The 18570-nt window shown below is 47.3% G+C and overlaps 1 long non-coding RNA gene across 1 annotated transcript; it reads right to left on the bottom strand.

Annotated features, from left to right (window-relative positions):
• Nucleotides 1–1798: 1798 nt before the first annotated feature.
• LOC132475955 (uncharacterized) lies at nucleotides 1799–14637 on the bottom strand. Its single transcript, XR_009530034.1, has 4 exons — nucleotides 14026–14637; nucleotides 13736–13852; nucleotides 2597–2725; nucleotides 1799–2192 (listed from the first exon to the last, which is right to left on the bottom strand). It is a non-coding gene; the product is annotated as an uncharacterized LOC132475955 (long non-coding RNA).
• Nucleotides 14638–18570: the final 3933 nt, after the last annotated feature.

Here is an 18570-nt window from a genome sequence, read left to right on the forward strand (position 1 = left end):
CCAAACCTTTACACTCAAACACACTCTCCTTCAGTAACATAATCACCTCGCCTCACTACGAAGACTAACCACCACGCCGCTAAGCCTACAGCGCTGGCGTTTACGTTTACCATTCAACAGACGCTTTGATCCAACGATCCACGTCATTAAAGAAGAGGTAGGGGGCTGGTGCCCACAGGGGAGCTGTAGGCAGGTTCTTACCCACCAGCCTGCGCCTAGGAATCAAACATCCTGCTGCATTACCAACAATGCCAACGGGCCGTTTCTTTAAACCAACACAACCAGCATGGTTGTCCAGGAATCCAGTATGGTTGCAGGAGAGCGAGCCCTCCCGGCTTAACGTCAAACCCGGCCTTCGTCGTCGTCCTCCTCCTCAGAGGTCACAGTCTCGCCGCTCGTCCCCTCATAGGCTGAAATATTAAAGCAGTATGTCTCCCTTCCGCTAATGCAGTGTAATGCGGCGGCCTTGTTGACCTTCTTACGCTACTCAGGGCGGGGGGGCAATGTCGGTTGCCGTGGTTACCCCCCGGAGTTCAATTTGCGTTTTCTTTGTACTGCGGAGAGCCGGTCGTACTGTATTCATGGGTAGGAAGAGGGTTTAATGATGATCGTCTGGATGCTAGGGCGTTGATGGTGTGTCTGGGATACTGGCTTATGACAAGGATCAAAAAAAGATTTTCGCTTTATTAGCATACATATTGAAAAACAGACACTCCAAGTAAGGGGCGGATAAGCGGGTTGTCCGTTTCTCCATCAGTCCTCATTTGTGGAGCCGTGCACTAAACATGAACTTAAGCGCCCCAAATAAAGTCCCCAAATAAACTCACCGCTTGGGTTGACTGACAAAGACTGTGATGGTTCCTGGACCCCCATTCTAGCTGCTTCAGGCCATACAAATACAGGACTTTACAGCTGCATGTCATTATAAACACATCTTTACAAACACAGGTCCTTAGAAATACAGGTGCTTAGAAATACAGGACCTTACATCTGCAGTTCCTCACAGCGACAGGCCCTTCAGGTCCTTCCTTAAAATAACAGGTTCTTACAAATGCTTGTCCTTCAAACTACTGCCTCAACGATGAAGGCTGTCACTTTGTGTTTCCCAAAACCCTCCATTGGCCGTCCACGACTTGAGCAAGCCCTGACAAACGCAGTCGACCAACAGTAAACACACGAAGAGCGCTGACAAATGTCCTCTGGGCTGAGCCTCCCTCCCCAAGGCATTGTTCTCACCGCCGACCCGAAAGTCTGAAGTAGTTAAGCTTAGCGCTAAGAGCGTCCTACACTCAAGAGATCATGGCTTTTGACGCCCAGACGCGTAGCAGGGCGTGGCGGGATCGGGGGCTAGGCTACACAGATTAAACGGATACCAGCGCGATGTGAAGACGTTGGAATCATGTCAGATCAAGGACGAGTGCGCTGGGGGTAACGGTCGATCGCGACCTTTGCTTTACGCGCCAACACTGACGAGGGGGCCCTGTCGTCAGAGCGTCCCTGACCTCCGACCCCATGGCCGGGAGCCAGGGGGAGGGGTTTAGTCAGCGTGTACGTGGTTTGTATAAAGCCCTCGTCACTTGAAACACCTCGAGTAATTATTACATCGGTAGCATAGTGAGGATAATCAGGGCTAATCACTGCTAGGAGAGACCGAGACCATGATAGCTATCAGAACCAGCTCCTTAACCTTGATCTTCTTTTTATGAATATTTAATCAATCATGCACATGGATTTAACTACAGCGACTTACGACGAGTTCAGATACACGTCATGAAGCAGCAGGTAGCGGTGAGGGCAACGCTTCCCGACCTTTGACCTTAGGTGTACCACTAAACGTTTTTGGCGACCACCTCATATGCAAACATCCGTACGTCGAACACCATAGCCACTAGACAACATGGTTCCTATAACTAGGCTTTTCGATTGAGAAACATATCCATGTATATTTTGTTGAGCTTTATTTAAAATCAGTATTCGATCAGCCAGCCTCCCAACCACTTTTTTCGACTAACTACTAATAATCTCCGGCCAACTGGTAATCATCACAGTTAAGACCCAACATATGTCTGAGGAGATCAGCCATCTTGTGAAGGTCAGCTCGGGACATCCTGAGGGGGTGTGTTGGACCCAAGTTGGTTAGTCTCCCTTCGCACCCGCTCCTTCCCGGTGTTTCCGCGCAGACACTAAATGATCTACAGAATGGACCCAGCCGACTGATTCATCGACAGCTGTTGAGAACGAGGCTGGGATTGATTAGCCCTCTCCAACCGGCGGTAAATGATTCAGCAAACAGATTCATAATGGAATTGTTCTGCGTAACCTTGCTCCCGCGTACATTCCGTACAATGGCTCGATGTGATGTCGACTCTTACCGTTTGTCTCTTATTTATTTATTTAGATATCATTTTTTTCTTCCTATTCAAAAGGTGCTACAGAAATAAAATCGAATATTAATATATTTATTGTGGGTGCAAATTCCAAAAAAAAATCCAAGGTTATAAAAAGGATAGGAGCGGTAGAAGTATGCGCATGAAAACTTCTTGAAAAGGACATCTAGTCCGAGTCTCGATGGCTCAAAATCAAACATGTCGCTCACCATATGGACACCGCTCAGTGAGGCCACTGCAGGTCAGACTCTCCCCCGCGGCCCGACGCGTCTGCTGGTCGATGGCTGGTCGTTTTCACGTCCCGCTGAGCATCACTGCAGCCTTGTGACTATAAAGTCCTGTCGTGGATAGAATAGATTGTAATTGAGGATGGGATAACGACATGCCATCATATGCTAACGACTGGATAATGGCAATTATATTTTCTGCCAATGGGGGATGAGGAGGAATGGGGTGATCTGGTGCGGGGAGGGGGTAGGGGGGGATTGAAGACATCTAGACATTTAGGCACCCATCAGCATTAGCATGTGCACGTTGCTGCTGTCTGGGAGCAAGCATCCCAGTATACGGACAACCACCCTCACAGACCATCTCCCAGCCAATCAGGCTTCTCCACGAGCCTGGTGATGACATTGATCAGCAATGTAGGCTCTATCGTTTCCTATGGACCCTCAATGTACAGCACCGCAATTCAAGGTTAACGCTTAATACTCTTATTCCCATGTCCATATTCCAAATCCTCTGGAATTGCTGCTAGTGTCTTTTTACTGCTATGTATTTTCCTATTATTTAATACATTTTCTATCCTTTTCCCCCAATTCTTTGATTTGATTCCTGCTACTTAGTTGTTGCTGCTATGTCCTAAGCATCAGCAGCTTCGTGTTACCACGAAGCAGACAACCGTGCACAACCGTGTGACAGGACCGCTCAACCCAGGCAGGGACCCATCTGAAGGACTTGTGGCAAAGAGGCGCGTGTGTGTGTGTGTGTGTGTGTGTGTGTGTGTGTGTGTGTGTGTGTGTGTGTGTGTGTGTGTGTGTGTGTGTGTGTGTGTGTGTGTGCGCAATATTCAACTCCTTATTCTCCCAGGGGCTTTGGGGCGAGTGTAAGAACATGGGGGGGGGTCCTGTTCGCGGTCTACACACCGCGTGTGTGTGTGTGTGTGCGTGCGCGTGTGTGTGTGTGTGTGTGTGTGTGTACAGCAGAGTACTCATGTTTAAATGCATGATGGAGGACCTGCCATGTGACAGGGTTACACGGGGGGGGGGGGGGGGGGGGCTTCAGCCCATCACCGCCGGCCCCTTGGTGGTCTCGGCATAGGTCTGGTTGACGGGGCGTGAGGCGACGACCCGATTGGTTCACAGATGGTTCCGGCCGGTGACAGGCGAGGGAGGGGGGGGGGGGGGGGGGAGAGAGAGAGAGAGAGAGAGAGAGAGAGAGAGAGAGAGAGAGAGAGAGAGAGAGAGAGAGGATGGAGAGAAGGGGGAGAGAGAGAGAGAGAGAGAGAGAGAGAGAGAGAGAGAGAGAGAGAGAGAGAGAGGATGGAGAGAAGGGGGAGAGAGAGAGCGTGAGAGAGGAGGCCATAGACAGTGAGGAAGAGAGAGAGAGATGGAATGGATGAAAAATGTAAAAGGACCCACAGATGTCACATTATGTAAAGCTGATGGTAAACGCCGGCCCCTCACTCTCCCTCTCTCCCTCTCTCCACCCCTCACTCTCTCTGACTTGTTTCTGCTCTTTATCCATCACTCTTTCAGTGTCCTCTCTCTCTCCGTCCCTCCCTTCCTGTCATCCGTCCCTCGTAGCGTTCTTCCTCTGGTTCTCCCTGAATAGGGAAATGAGTGTGTACGTAATGGACTTGATTTATCTAGAGGGGCCGCGTGAAACGGTAGTCTACACACATACGCAGCATTATTTGGAAATTTAGATTCTTTATTAGTCTTCATTTCTTTATGCATCTAATGTGTGCAAAACAAACAGCTGACAAACTTTCTTAATGTGATTTAATCAGCCATTATTATTATCCGCTGTAATGTATTCCAGGTCATTTGACGTGGCAGAATAGAACACAATTTGAATTCATCACGCAGTGTTGTAGCCTCTATGAATTGTTCCTTCTACAATTCCTAAACTAATCTCTAGAGAAATGTGTCCAAACAAACTAAATAGATTATTAATCAAAAAGGAGACTAGGTGGAAAGTTCCTATGAAACACTCGGTAACGGCTAGCCAACATTGATTAACTATGTGCTTTCACAGAAGGTTTGGGAGCGCACAATAGAATTTCCGGGTTACACAATGTTCCGGAACATTATACCTAATGTTCCGTGTCGGGTATTTCGGAACAAAGTCGGACTTCTTACTGGAAATGCATAGAGGGGGTGGTGTTTCCGTTGGGGAGATATTTCCACCGCAATTGAAACATACGAATAGGACGGATATAGTATGGGTAGCGCGCGCGCGCGCGCACACACACACACACACACACACACACACACACACACACACACACACACACACACACACACACACACACACACACACACACACACACACACACACACACACACACACACACACACACACACACACACACACACACACACACACACACCTAGGAAAACAAACTACGTGTACGTTAGCATACACACATATGCACTGGAATATGTCTCTGTGGGATAGAATAGGTAGCATATTCTGCAAAAGATGTACGGAAAGAAGGAGATTTGTTTAACTTGGCTGGGACACCCACCAGAAAAATCCATATTTAGCGTTCGTCTTATGAAGGAACAAGTAGAAGTTTTGTTGTAAAACTGAACTCCTCAAATAGTTGTGCATTCATTTGGATGAATAAGGAAGGCAGGATTTTCCTAGTACTGTCTTACTATTTTAATCATCTCTGGCTTTGAGACACTTCAAACACCTTAACCATTTACCTTTGACCTACATACTCCAACCAGCACCAAGGTCCAACCAGCACCAAGGAGCTTGTTAATGAATGATTGAATTGATGTTCTCCAAAAAGGAGTGAAGGATCAGCCCTCCAACATTAAAGTAACTAAAACAATATAGAGATGGTATCATAGCAAATAATCCAATTACAGTATCTGTCTATCTCCATCAGTCATCTCTCTTTCTATTAATCTATCCACCCATCACCCTCTCTCTCTATCCAGAGTAAGCCTGCAAGCCCAGCAAACAGACTACACGAAAAGCAGGGATCACTGATGTCCTTGATGGCGACCTGCACCTCCACAGGAAACAGACAGACAAACACAGGTGCACACACACCTCATCCTAGATGTAAAATATTTTCAGGACTGCTTCAAAAGACAGAGCGAGAGGCAGGCAGAACGGGGGACAAACAAACAGGATTGGGTTGTAGTATGTTCTTTATGTTTCTTGTTCGTGCTCCCTGATATGACAAATCTGTTCCACTCCTCAACATTCACACAATCAAAAGCAATCACACACACACACACACACACACACACAACACAACACACACACACAAACTTACACAATGACCACTTCCGGCGGGAGAATTATTGCAGAAAAAATAGTTAATAACTTGTTATAATCAATATCTTGCTACTATAATAGCAGGCCTGTCGCACCAGTTACTCAAGTTACTCATGTGCGCATGTGCCAAGCAGCATGCAGCTCACACACGCACACAAACAGCACGCGCGAACGCATACATACACCGCAAGCACGCACATACACACTGCATACACACACCGCACACACGCGACACTTACATGGAAGCACACAGGCACGCACACACACGCATGCGCACACACCTTACGTCAAGACAAAGGGAGCGAGACACTCACCGAGCTAAGACGTCACGCGGAGGTAAGAACACACACGCACGCGCAAACACCACAGCGACACTCGCCCAGGTAAGACGTTATGTTTTTAAACATAACTGCTCCGCCATCGACACACGCGCCCAGGAAAGAACCCACCACACACCACAGCGACACACTCGCCCAGGTAAGGCGTTCCGTCTATAGACTGTAGAAATTAAGTAAAATGAGGGAAGAGACAATTTTCACACCTCGACAAGCAACGGCGGGTCGTTCATTCAAGCATCGCACCAACCGGCATATCAACACAGAAGTCACGGGATTCTTAAAGAGACAGTGTCCCTATCACACAGAACGAAAACATTATGTCTATAGAGGTAGAGCCCACCACAAGACTACACTTTGTTGCTCAACATTACCCACCTCCTTGAGCCTCCCGAAATGGCTCGCGATATTGATATCCCCCCCTCCCCCCTGCGGGCTGTTTTAGTTGTTTTATTCTTCTTTCTTTTTTTTGTGTATGCTATGTGTGACTGTTAGGGATGGGCAAAATGATTCTTTTCCGGGAACTAGTTCTTTCAGTTCAGTTCACTATAACGATTCATTTATTTGATTTGTTCGTTACGTCAGATTGCGTCATTTGGTGTCTGCCCCACCCCCTCCGCTAGACGGCCGTGAGCATAACCCCCGTGAAAATCAAGAAGATATACTATATAGTATTACCAAACGTCCCACCAATATTTATACCACTTGCTTGCTCTCTATATTTCATTCATGGTTTTACATTTATCATTTTATTTTACTTTACATTTAATTCTTCATTGTTCAGGCATTACAGAACTTTCATGGTCATAAATAAAAAATACGAACTGCAGTTTATTTCTTTGTTTGTTCTTAAATTGACGTAGAATGGAGCAAAGACTCCTGGGATTGGGAAATGCGTTTATCCAATAAACAGATGGAGGTCAAGTCTATTTTCGAAAAAATGTAGGGGGATTTATGAGTGGCCCCACGTCCAATGGTATGACCCAAGATACGTCAGACAGAGAAAGCGCGCATATTCGACGGTACCGCCTTGTCATTTGTTTACCCAGGTGCCATTGCAACACCATTGCTACCTCTCATTGGCTGAATCTTTGAGAACGTTGTAGACTCAATCAATATAAGTCGCGGGGAGACGAAGCTCTGTTCGTTTGTATATTTTATTTACGTGACCATATTTTGGGTTTATGTTAAAAAAAAAGAATCAAAGAACCAGTTCTTCTTGTTTTGGGGAACCAGTTCTTGTCGTTCACGTTCGGGATTCGTTCGTTGTAACGAATCGGTCGCGACCGACTCATCCCTAGTGACTGTAATCTACTGCTGCCTGTCTTGGCCAGGACACTGGAAGAGATGTTTAATCTCAATGATGATTATTATTTTCAACTACCCAATAGTAGTTGCCTTGCATTTTAAAATGTCAATGCTCTTTTCTGCCCTGAAAAACAGTTAAAGCTCTTTAATAATTGATTTGCATGCATAGTTACTGCACTTTTCATTGAACAATTACCCCCGTTACCATAAATTGACTCACACAGTAGCTGCTTTCAGACATACGTGTAAATCCTGATATTCTCCTGATGGGCCGTTTGTGTCAACCACATATCCTGACATTTGTACCTTGAAAATCTCCTGAATAATACTACCCCTGAGGTAGTATTCTCTCTGTAGGAAATGTAAATTACCGTATATGTTAATGAGGAGTAGAAAGTATTTCTCAAACCACTTCAGTTGGCGTGTTGATGATGCTTCTGCATGTCATTGATTGGCCCCCTAAATGATAATCAGCCTGTTGCCTTTTGTTCGCTGAATGGTTAAAAAAAATAAAAATGTTGGCACTGCTTTTAAGAGTCATTTGTGGTGAACGAATGTTATAAGTTGTACAATTATAGGCAAAATGTTATTATATTATGTGCTCAGAAATGTGTTACACGATCGACTGGGGTTTCCACATTATTGCTATGGGTTTAATTATAACTAGAGGTTCAGCGCGCACAACCCGCGTGCGTAAACTCTAGTATTAATAATGAGAGCCATTTTTCCTAATCATGCTCTATAACTATAAACTGGGGATATTATACCGCACACCAGTGGCTGCTGGTGTTTTTTAAAGTGAGGGAGGAAGGACTGCGCACTTGGTTGTAATTGACCTGCTCGCATTGTTAATGGTGTGGTGGCATAAGTATGTAAGACTCAAGTTGTTTCAGGGTGTTTTGGTGAACTACAAAATAGCAGGGAGGGATAATTATGTGAATTGATACAAATCCACCAGTGGCAGCATTGTACTTTGAAAGCTTGTGGACAGCATGTCTTGGACTACAAGGGCAGAAGGAAAGGATGCAAAGCCAATTAGTCAAATCAGGCCTGCTCTTAACTTGTAAAACTAAATAAAAAAACTGGGCCAATCGTTGGGCCTATTTTTGCCCTCACTGACTGAAGCTATTCGTTGTAATTTGGCGATGTTTATCGTCAGCTACAATTGTTTTAAGACACAAAACCAAAAGTGATGCCGTTTAAAATGCATCATGCTCTGATCATTCACTAACATCCTTTCCACAATGTCAAACAGAACGGTCAGAGTAACAAACAATTAAAAGAACAACAACATTATTTCACAACTTTTTACATCGGCTGTAAGCCTAACATTGTTTGATGCAAATGTGGATGTTGATAGGTGTTTCAGAATGTTGGTCATGGTGTTAAGCAAAGTAAGATTGAGGGACTTCATTTATAGAACAAGTCAATCCTCCTCGCGGGCTCTGCAGCGTTGCTCTGTTCGTCAATATAAGCGAACATAGCTGCACTGTACCGCAACAAACAGTAGAGCACCGGGAACGAGGCATACGACTGAGCGGGTTCGTTGGTTCTCTCCCTCCGGGCTGCTCCACAGCCAGGGCTCCTGCTTATTGGTTTCTGAGCGCAGCCAGGGCTCAAGCCTATTCTTGAATTTGTGAGATGTAGGGTTCCAGATCCCTTAGCTAGTCACACCCACTCAGAGGAGGACTTTCCTCCTCTCTCCCATTGAACCCCATGTTATTCACCGGCCGCCAACACTTTCGGGGAAATGAATGGGAGTCAATGGAGGCTGAGGGAGAAACGTCCTCCATGAAGTAAATGTCAATAGGCGATAGGGGGTGCTAATGTCCCTTTACCGAGGAAAACGAACATTACAGATACAAAGGCATTGAAGTAGTCATATTTAAGGGGATTCATTCATTACAGTAGTCTCGATAATCTACATTTTTTACAAGACACAAGAACGCAGACACATAAAGGCAAATATACACACACACACACACACACACAAAAAACGCACAATTTGAGGAGTGAGAGTGAAGGGGGATAACTTTAATTTAGTGGTGGGTTTCCCCTCAAACAGAATATGTCTCATCCCGTTATAGAGCATTTTATAGCTCATCATGTTATTCAGTTATTCCCTCTTTTCTTGTCTTTCACGCTTCTCCTTTTTCTCTTTGTTTCTGTGTCCGATGTCTCCTAGTAGCCCCGTCTTTTCCTTCCCATTTCGATACTCTCTCCCTTCCCCATCTCTCCCTCTCCCTCTCTCCATCTCTCCCTCTACCTCTCTCCATCTCTCCCTCTCCCTCTCTCCATCTCTCCCTCTACCTCTCTCCATCTCTCGCTCTACCTCTCTACATCTCTCCCTCTCCCTTCCCCATCTCTCCCTCTACCTCTCTACATCTCTCCCTCTACCTCTCTACATCTCTCCCTCTACCTCTCTACATCTCTCCCTCTACCTCTCTACATCTCTCCCTCTACCTCTCTACATCTCTCCCTCTACCTCTCTACATCTCTCCCTCTACCTCTCTACATCTCTCCCTCTACCTCTCTACATCTCTCTCCCTCTACCTCTCTACATCTCTCTCTCTCTCTCTTCCTCCCCGGCTTCTCTCTCTCTCCAGCCACTTTTTCTCCGTCTCTCAACCCCTCCCTCGCTTCAGCTCTCCCTCTCTCCCTCTCTCCCTCTCCCTGTCCCCCTCTTTCCCCGTCTCTCTCGCTAGCACTCTCCTCGTCAAATTATTTGAATTTTAGCGCCTGGCTAATTAGCTGCCGTGGGCTCCTATATCAAGATGCACCAGAGGAGGAAGGGGAGTAGGGGGTGGAGGGGGAGACGAGGAGAAGGGGAAGAGTGGAGGAGAGGGAGGACATGTCTAAACATAGACCTGGAGATTATCTGTTCAGGATTGGGGGAGAGAGGGGGGGGGTACTTCCCGAAATGCCAGCGGATGTAAATTTAGCCGCCAGACGGCGACGTCAGTGGCGGCGGCGGTGGCAACGAGCCGGGGTAATGACGGCGGGACTAGCCGTTGCGGCGCTCGTGGCAAATTGCTTTTTGCGGTCCGCCGTAGCCGAAGTGAATTAGACGCCATTAGCTTAGCTTAGACGCGGAGCAGTTAACAAGCCTGGTCGACGTCACGGGTAATGGCTTCCGCCGGTCGTTAGCGGACCGTTTCGTCTGACCAAGGTGGCGGAAGACATTGAATAGTCATTTAGGTTCAGACTAATTTCATATCGATGTCTCTTGCCGTACTCGTACGATGACAATAACACAGTGGAAGAAAATAGGCAACGACTCGGGAACGGAAAAAGTGTAAAAAGATAGACAAACGCTTAGCACTAAGCAAAAACGCTTATTTGTTTACTTTGGGCCACATTGAGTTTTTCTGTTTGGTATCATTTTGAATTCTGAAATCATGTTTCCGTTTTGTTGTCTTGTTTGATGGATCGTGTTGTGGTTGCCCACCACTGGAGCTGGATATGGACTGAGAGTGTCAGCGAATTTTTCTTCCTAAACAGCAGCTCAACGGTTCCTTGACCTTTGACCTGCATTTACCAGCCTGCAGATTGGATCTTTACAGCAAGGCCAGGTTGTGGACCCACACACACTCTTACACACAGTCAAACGCATGCATGCACATTCAAGATGCACACACAAATTAAAAACAACCATACACAGGTCGCAGTCATGCACACTTGCTGACAGGCACACACACACACACACACACACACACAGTTTTAAATCGACACACTTACAGATATATACTGCACCCACCATGAACCTACTGGCTTGGGTAAGCACACACACACACACACACACACACACACACACACACACACACACACACACACACACACACACACACACACACACACACACACACACACACACACACACACACACACACACACGCGCAGATGGTATTTAGGGCTAGTTTCCAGGTCACGGTTTACATTAGTTTCTAACAGGAAGGGCAGAGAGGTGTTAAACGCCACATAGAAACTGTGGAATTCTATAACCCAGACATTCACTGAAGTTCATAAAAGTGGAAAGAGTTGTAGAAACTGTATCCGTGGTCAATAATAACTAACATTCTGAACTCTATTAACTTACCACTATAAACTTACTTTTAACCCACAATCTAGTCATTGTAAAATGACTCTGCATTACTCACCCCCATTTATTTGCAGTTTCTTCTGATTCAAAAGAGAGGTATGCAGTGCTACGTCTTTTCATTAGTTTTACATTTCTCTTAGAAACGATCTTTCAGTATCTATTGACATTGTCCCTGAAATGTTTATAAAATACGACGCCTGACATTGTGAAGCGCCTACAAATTTCCTTTTGTGCTTCAAAGATGCCGTTGGGATACTCGAGCAGTGCCTGGCCTCAGCCTTAACACTGTCACGCCGGTGGTGTTATGCGCGCCTTAATAGACCCAGGAGGTGAATGTTGGTGCGCAGCTCCTCCAGTAATTAGCGGAACCATCCACAGCTGTGTGGCTTCCTGTGACATCACCGCTGGGTCTCACTGCCCGGGGAATGGAGGTGCGCGTTCACCTCTCGTTAGACCGGAATTAGTCACTTTATCCAACAAAAGCATGCCAGAAAATTGCAAGGTCTATCACTTCTTTTACATCTTCGCCTGCAGTGCCCTGCGCAATTTGAAATGCAATTTACATTCCATTCTGCGAGACTTACACAATAGACTCAAGTGAGACAGGAAACAGAGCAGTGAGACAGGAAACAGCAGTGAGACAGGAAACAGAGCAGTGAGACAGGGAAACAGAGCAGTGAGACAGGAAACAGAGCAGTGAGACAGGGAAACAGAGCAGTGAGACAGGAAACAGCAGTGAGACAGGGAAACACAGCAGTGAGACAGGAAACAGAGCAGTGAGACAGGAAACAGAGCAGTGAGACAGGGAAACAGAGCAGTGAGACAGGGAAACAGAGCAGTGAGACAGGAAACAGAGCAGTGAGACAGGGAAACAGAGCAGTGAGACAGGAAACAGCAGTGAGACAGGGAAACACAGCAGTGAGACAGGAAACAGAGCAGTGAGACAGGAAACAGAGCAGTGAGACAGGGAAACAGAGCAGTGAGACAGGAAACAGAGCAGTGAGACAGGGAAACAGAGCAGTGAGACAGGAAACAGCAGTGAGACAGGGAAACAGAGCAGTGAGACAGGAAACAGCAGTGAGACAGGAAACAGAGCAGTGAGACAGGAAACAGAGCAGTGAGACAGGGAAACAGCAGTGAGACAGGAAACAGAGCAGTGAGACAGGAAACAGAGCAGTGGGACAGGAAACAGAGCAGTAAGACAGGAAAAGAGCAGTGAGACAGGAAACAGAGCAGTGAGACAGGAAACAGAGCAGTGAGACAGGAAACAGAGCAGTGAGACAGGGAAACAGAGCAGTGAGACAGGAAACAGAGCAGTGAGACAGGAAACAGAGCAGTGAGACAGGGAAATAGAGCAGTGAGACAGGAAACAGAGCAGTGAGACAGGGAAATAGAGCAGTGAGACAGGAAACAGAGCAGTGAGACAGGAAACAGAGCAGTGAGACAGGAAACAGAGCAGTGAGACAGGAAACAGAGCAGTGAGACAGGAAACAGAGCAGTGAGACAGGGAAACAGAGCAGTGAGACAGGAAACAGAGCAGTGAGACAGGAAACAGAGCAGTGAGACAGGGAAACAGAGCAGTGAGACAGGAAACAGAGCAGTGAGACAGGAAACAGAGCAGTGAGACAGGAAACAGAGCAGTGAGACAGGGAAACAGAGCAGTGAGACAAGACAGAGTGAAGACCATCTTGGACGACCACCAGACCTATCCAATGGAGGCTGACGGTTGGCTAGAACCTTCTAGATTTGTTCCTCCAAGTTCCACACATTGAGAGAAAAGGTCAACAGTGGGAAGTTGTCTTTTCTCTCTGCAGCCCAGTGCCCTCCCAGACCCGCCGGGTGGCCAGACCTGCTGCTGTGGACCAGTCCATCATTTATACCACTAATAGCCCCACCGCGGTCGAGTTTGGCCCAATAACGTGAGAGCGTCGTGCTGCACGGATTCAGAACTCAAGCCTTAGCACAATGCTAAAAGTTAGCCACACCTTCTTTTTTTAATCGCCCGCCCTTGGACAATTTAACACTCGAATGCGTGTGTGTGTGTGTGTGTGTGTGTGTGTGTGTGTGTGTGTGTGTTCTTTTACCTCCAGCGCTGGAGCTTGCTTCAGGTGTCAGAGAGGTGGTCGAACCCGCGGTGGTCCTCAGTTCTGTGGGAGAAGGTCGAAGGGGTTCCATGACCACCCGCAGAGGTAATATTGGCCCTAGGACTCAAACCGAATATTATTTCTATTTGAATTGTTACTTACTATTTATTTTTTATGTAAATTCTCATTGCCATTTTGAAACGGTTAGATAAGAAACATGTCTCTGTGTACATTTATCAATACAGTGTTTTCATTCTTCAAACAAGGAAAAAAGAAAGTGTGAACCTCACAAGCAGGCTGTTCGATGGGCCTTGAGGCTGAGAACACAAGGACCTTACGAGTCCCTCTATTCTTTCCAGTCCTTTCCACTCTGTTCTGTATGTCCTTTCAGCTCTCCATTGATCTGTAATGGAGACCTCTCATGAACACCACTGTTGGCTCCCACCAAACCCTAACAGAAATTAACCACAAACAAAAGCCACCAATCGTTTTCTAATTGGTGGATAATTGCTTTTAAAAATGAAAGCCTCATGTCTGTATTGATGTCGGGGGGTTTCTAACGTTGGTTGCGTTAAATTTGGATCAGATTAACGTATGTTCTGTCGGCCCAGAGTTGAGACTCAAGTTCCTCTTTCCTAGTTTAAATTATCCTCCTCCTCTTTCATCCGGAATCTTCCTCTGGGTACAGAGCCACCAGAGCCACTTGGTTTCAGGGTTTGAACAAGCAGGGTTAAGTTACAGCTATCTTAACATGGCACGGACGGAAACACAAAGTACTGAGCTTCACACAGCACAACCGGAGGCACCGCTCAGCTTCAAACACAAGTGTCGTGTTCTCTAACCCGCTGATTCTATTTGGAACACGCCCCGCCAGGATGTCATTCTAAAGTGGTTACTCTCCCTTTCCCACCCCCCCTTCCACAATCTCCAGATGCTCTACTTGGTAGGCGTCATGTATACACTGATCCAACATCTAGTAAACATGCACGCATTGCAGACACATTTGCTACACTCATTGCCAATCCAAAAATTGTGCTTTCTTCACGGGCAAACGTCTAAAAAAGTGGATCCGACACACTGCTGAGTCCACAGCAGCCTCGGGCTAGCTCTCTAGCTTTACTACACGTCTCTGTCAGCGGGTTGAACGGCGACGAGGGAGGAAGATCTCGAGGTTTAGGCCGTGAGCAAGTGCTGACTCGCCATAGGAGGACAATGGGATGCGCCCCGATTTGTGGCTCTTTTGTTCCCTAGCTGCTAACGTTTACATTACGTTTGCGAAAATTCCTCCGTCGCCATGCCGCCGGCTATATATTCTTACAGTTATTGCTTCAAAAGGGAAGGGAAACCAATATGGCTCCTTCCTCCAAGAATTATTGACTATTGCCTCGCTCAAGCGGGAGCAGCTTAATACAGAGTCCTTTATTAACAATTACATTCACAGTTTTCACCCCCACAACTTCCCCCACAAGCATTAATTATGACTTCCCTTCACAAAACCAATGAAAGATTATTTCAGTGTTGTAAATGACAAACCCTGAATGGTTTTGGGGCAGACAAGGTCCTGGTGGGAGTGTCAAGACACTCTAGTGACACTCAAAATAAGCATTAATAGGACGGCGTTGAATTGCTATCTGACGTGAGGAACTGAGCAGACAAGACTTAGAGAACACATTCAATGCATGTGTGCGTTGTGATTGACACAGCCTGTGATTAGAGGAGGAACGGTCCTACCCTCGTATCTCCCAGGCTCATCCAACAGCGACATCCCTTCACCTTCTCTGCAGCTGAGGTGAAGTGTGGTGGCTGCCACCAGGTGGGATGTTGATTGGCAATCCCAAGGCATTCCAGCATTGACCCTGTGCAGTGACATCACAGCTGGGCGTGTCCACCTAGGACACACCCAGCTGTGATGTCACTCTCAGGTGGCGTTATGCTTGTTCCTTATATAGGACAAAACCGCAACAGCATGTCTTCCGAGAACTCTTTATGATTTTAGCGGACCAACACATGTACAAGCTCATAACTCTTTTCACGTTGTGCATTTTCTCCATGTGCCTGGTGCTAAGCCTTGTGGGTAACGTAGTTCAACAAACCTTTATCAACACATCTCCCTTCCGTCAGAAGTAAAGCAATTTTCTTTCTAAACAAATGCATTCAAAAATAAGATCCGTTACTGCATTACCACAAAATAACATTTAAGTTTAAGTTATTCTTTAGCTTAACCATAAGCATCAAACCTAAGCCTTCTGGATTACATGGTACAACAAACCTTTACCAACACTGGCGGATTTTCAACACGAGCCACAGCTTTAAACCACTGGCGGTTTGCGGTTGACGAGCATGATTGACGGCGGGAAAAAGGTGGAAGACTGGATTGTTTTCACGGGGTTGATGGACAGATGAATAAAATATGAATACATTAACACAACGATGAAAGGAAGGGAACAGCTGCCTTTCATGTCACTGCCATGCACACGGCCTGTGTGTCCCTCTCTGGCACCCGTAGTGATCCGGAACATCTCTCTGCAGTCAGCCCATAGCCGGAACGCCCCCCCCCCCCCCCCCCCCCCCCCCGACCCCCCGGCCCCCCCGTCCCCTCCCTGCCGGACACACCGGGCCCTCCCGAGCGCTGGACGGACGGATCCTCCACACCGTCCCGCGGGGCCCAAGGGGTCCCTTGGACCGTGTCGACTGGTCTTCAGGGGCCTCATTACCTCGTGTCCCCGTGGTCACACGCTCGCATGTATGTGTGTGTGTGTGTGTGTGTGTGTGTGTGTGTGTGTGTGTGTGTGTGTGTGTGTGTGTGTGTGTGTGTGTGTGTGTGTGTGTGTGTGGCGTCCGGTCAGAGTGTGGCCCCCGGGGCACACGGGTCTGAAGCCAGCTGTCAAAACGTCCCGCGACTCCACTCTCGTTATCGTCAGGGAAACGTAGCTGTCGGGGGGGGGTGGGGGGGGTGGGGGTGGGGGGGGGGGGGGGTGGGGGGGGGGGGGGGGGTGGGGGGCGTTATTTATACATGAACTGTCAGACGTAGTGCCTCACAGGAGGGGGGGGCTGGGGGGAGGGGGCTATCAGATGTGTGCTGGGTTGATCGCAGAAAGGGAGAGTTTGGGTTAGAGGGACAGAGAGAGAGAGAGAGAGAGAGAGAGAGAGAGACAGAGAGAGAGAGAAAGAGAGAGACAGAGAGAGAGAGAGAGAGAGAGAGAGAGAGAGAGAGAGAGAGAGAGAGAGAGAGAGACAGAGAGAGAGAGAGAGAGAGAGAGAGAGAGACAGAGAGAGAGAGAGAGAGACAGAGAGAGAGAGAGAGAGAGAGAGAGAGAGAGACAGAGAGAGAGAGAGAGAGAGAGAGAGTATTGTGGGATCGGTTGGCTAGGGGCACAGCACACTGATTAAGCTGACACTTGTATACGATAGATGACGACGATGATGAGGTTGTTGACGACGACCATGCATAGCCCTGACACAGAGGTCAATGCCCTATTACTCTACCGATCAAATAACCCTAACCCTGATCATAATAATAAAAAATATCTACCATCATCTACATTTCAGCCTCCGGTGGCTCCGAGGGGGTTTCTACCATAGGGGATGATAAGATACAACCTGGGAATGCAAGAAGGTGGGTCTGCTGCCACACACATGGACCGAGATGGTCTTCAAGGACACGGAAAACATCAGAGTGCATCATCTCACGGGTCTGTTTGTGTGTGTTTGTGTGTGTGTGTGTATGTGGTGTGGTGTGTTTGTGTGGGTGTTTGTTTGTGTGTGTGTTTTCTTCTCTATCTCACCGTTGGGTTCAAACAGGAGAATTCTGTGTCTTGCTGTGTCTTCCCCTGTCTGTGGTGGGTGCGTTTCATTTCCTCGCAGGAAAAAAAAACTCTCCTTCCTCTAACTCTGAAGCCTATCTCCGTCTCCGTGCCTTTAAGTCTCTGCTCCTCCAACTTTGTCTTTGCCTCTCTTGACAGTCTGTCTCTCCTCCTTTCAGCCTGCCGTTCTGTCAATCAATCAATGCATAAAAACACATCAATCAACCCGAAAACACAACCAACACCACCGCCGCCACCGGTACCTCGACACCACATCCCACAAAACCCGCCGATACAATCCTTTTCCCAACAAGGTTGGAAAAACTGACAAAAAACAGAGAAGAGACAGTGTGCGTGTGCGCCTGTGCGTGTGCGCCTGTGCGTGCGCGTGCGTGCGTGTGTGTGCGTGACACATCACACACACAGCCAGCCCACTGTGTCTCTTGACCGGAAGCTAGTGGCCTAGTTTCTCCAGAGGACGTAATCTCGGCCGACAGAGCTAGAAATGAAAACTACGGTGGTGGTGGTGGTGGTGGTGGTGGTGGAGGATCCACCAAGGATCCCGGACTTCCACTGGCAGGAAGAGACTCTGTCTGCGCCAGGAAACTTTAAACCACTTTGGACGAAAGTCTAAAGTAGCGGCAACGGAGATGATTCAGCCAAGGGAGTCAGCACGCGCAGGTGCACACACATAGCTTGGTAGCATAGCCACTACCAGAGATAGCATCTGAGCAATGCTAATGATAGTAGCATCTAACAGTAGCAGCTGATCAGTACCTTATGTAGCTGATGATCAGTGTCTATGCTACTTATAATAGCATGGCTGATAGTAGCATAGCTGATAAGCAGCTGCTGTAGCTGTTGATCAGTAGCATAGCTACCGATCGTAGCGTGGCTACTAACATAGCTACCGATCATCTTTATCCTAATTGTTTGTTTTCAAACTGTCGGTTCGGTTGGTTTGTGTCTGGTAGTGTGCTCAGCGGTGAGTCAGAAATGATTCCCCCATGAATAATACTGGGAATAAAATAT

Source organism: Gadus macrocephalus, chromosome 17 (genome assembly GCF_031168955.1).
Source record: "Gadus macrocephalus chromosome 17, ASM3116895v1".
Lineage (NCBI taxonomy): Eukaryota > Metazoa > Chordata > Actinopteri > Gadiformes > Gadidae > Gadus > Gadus macrocephalus.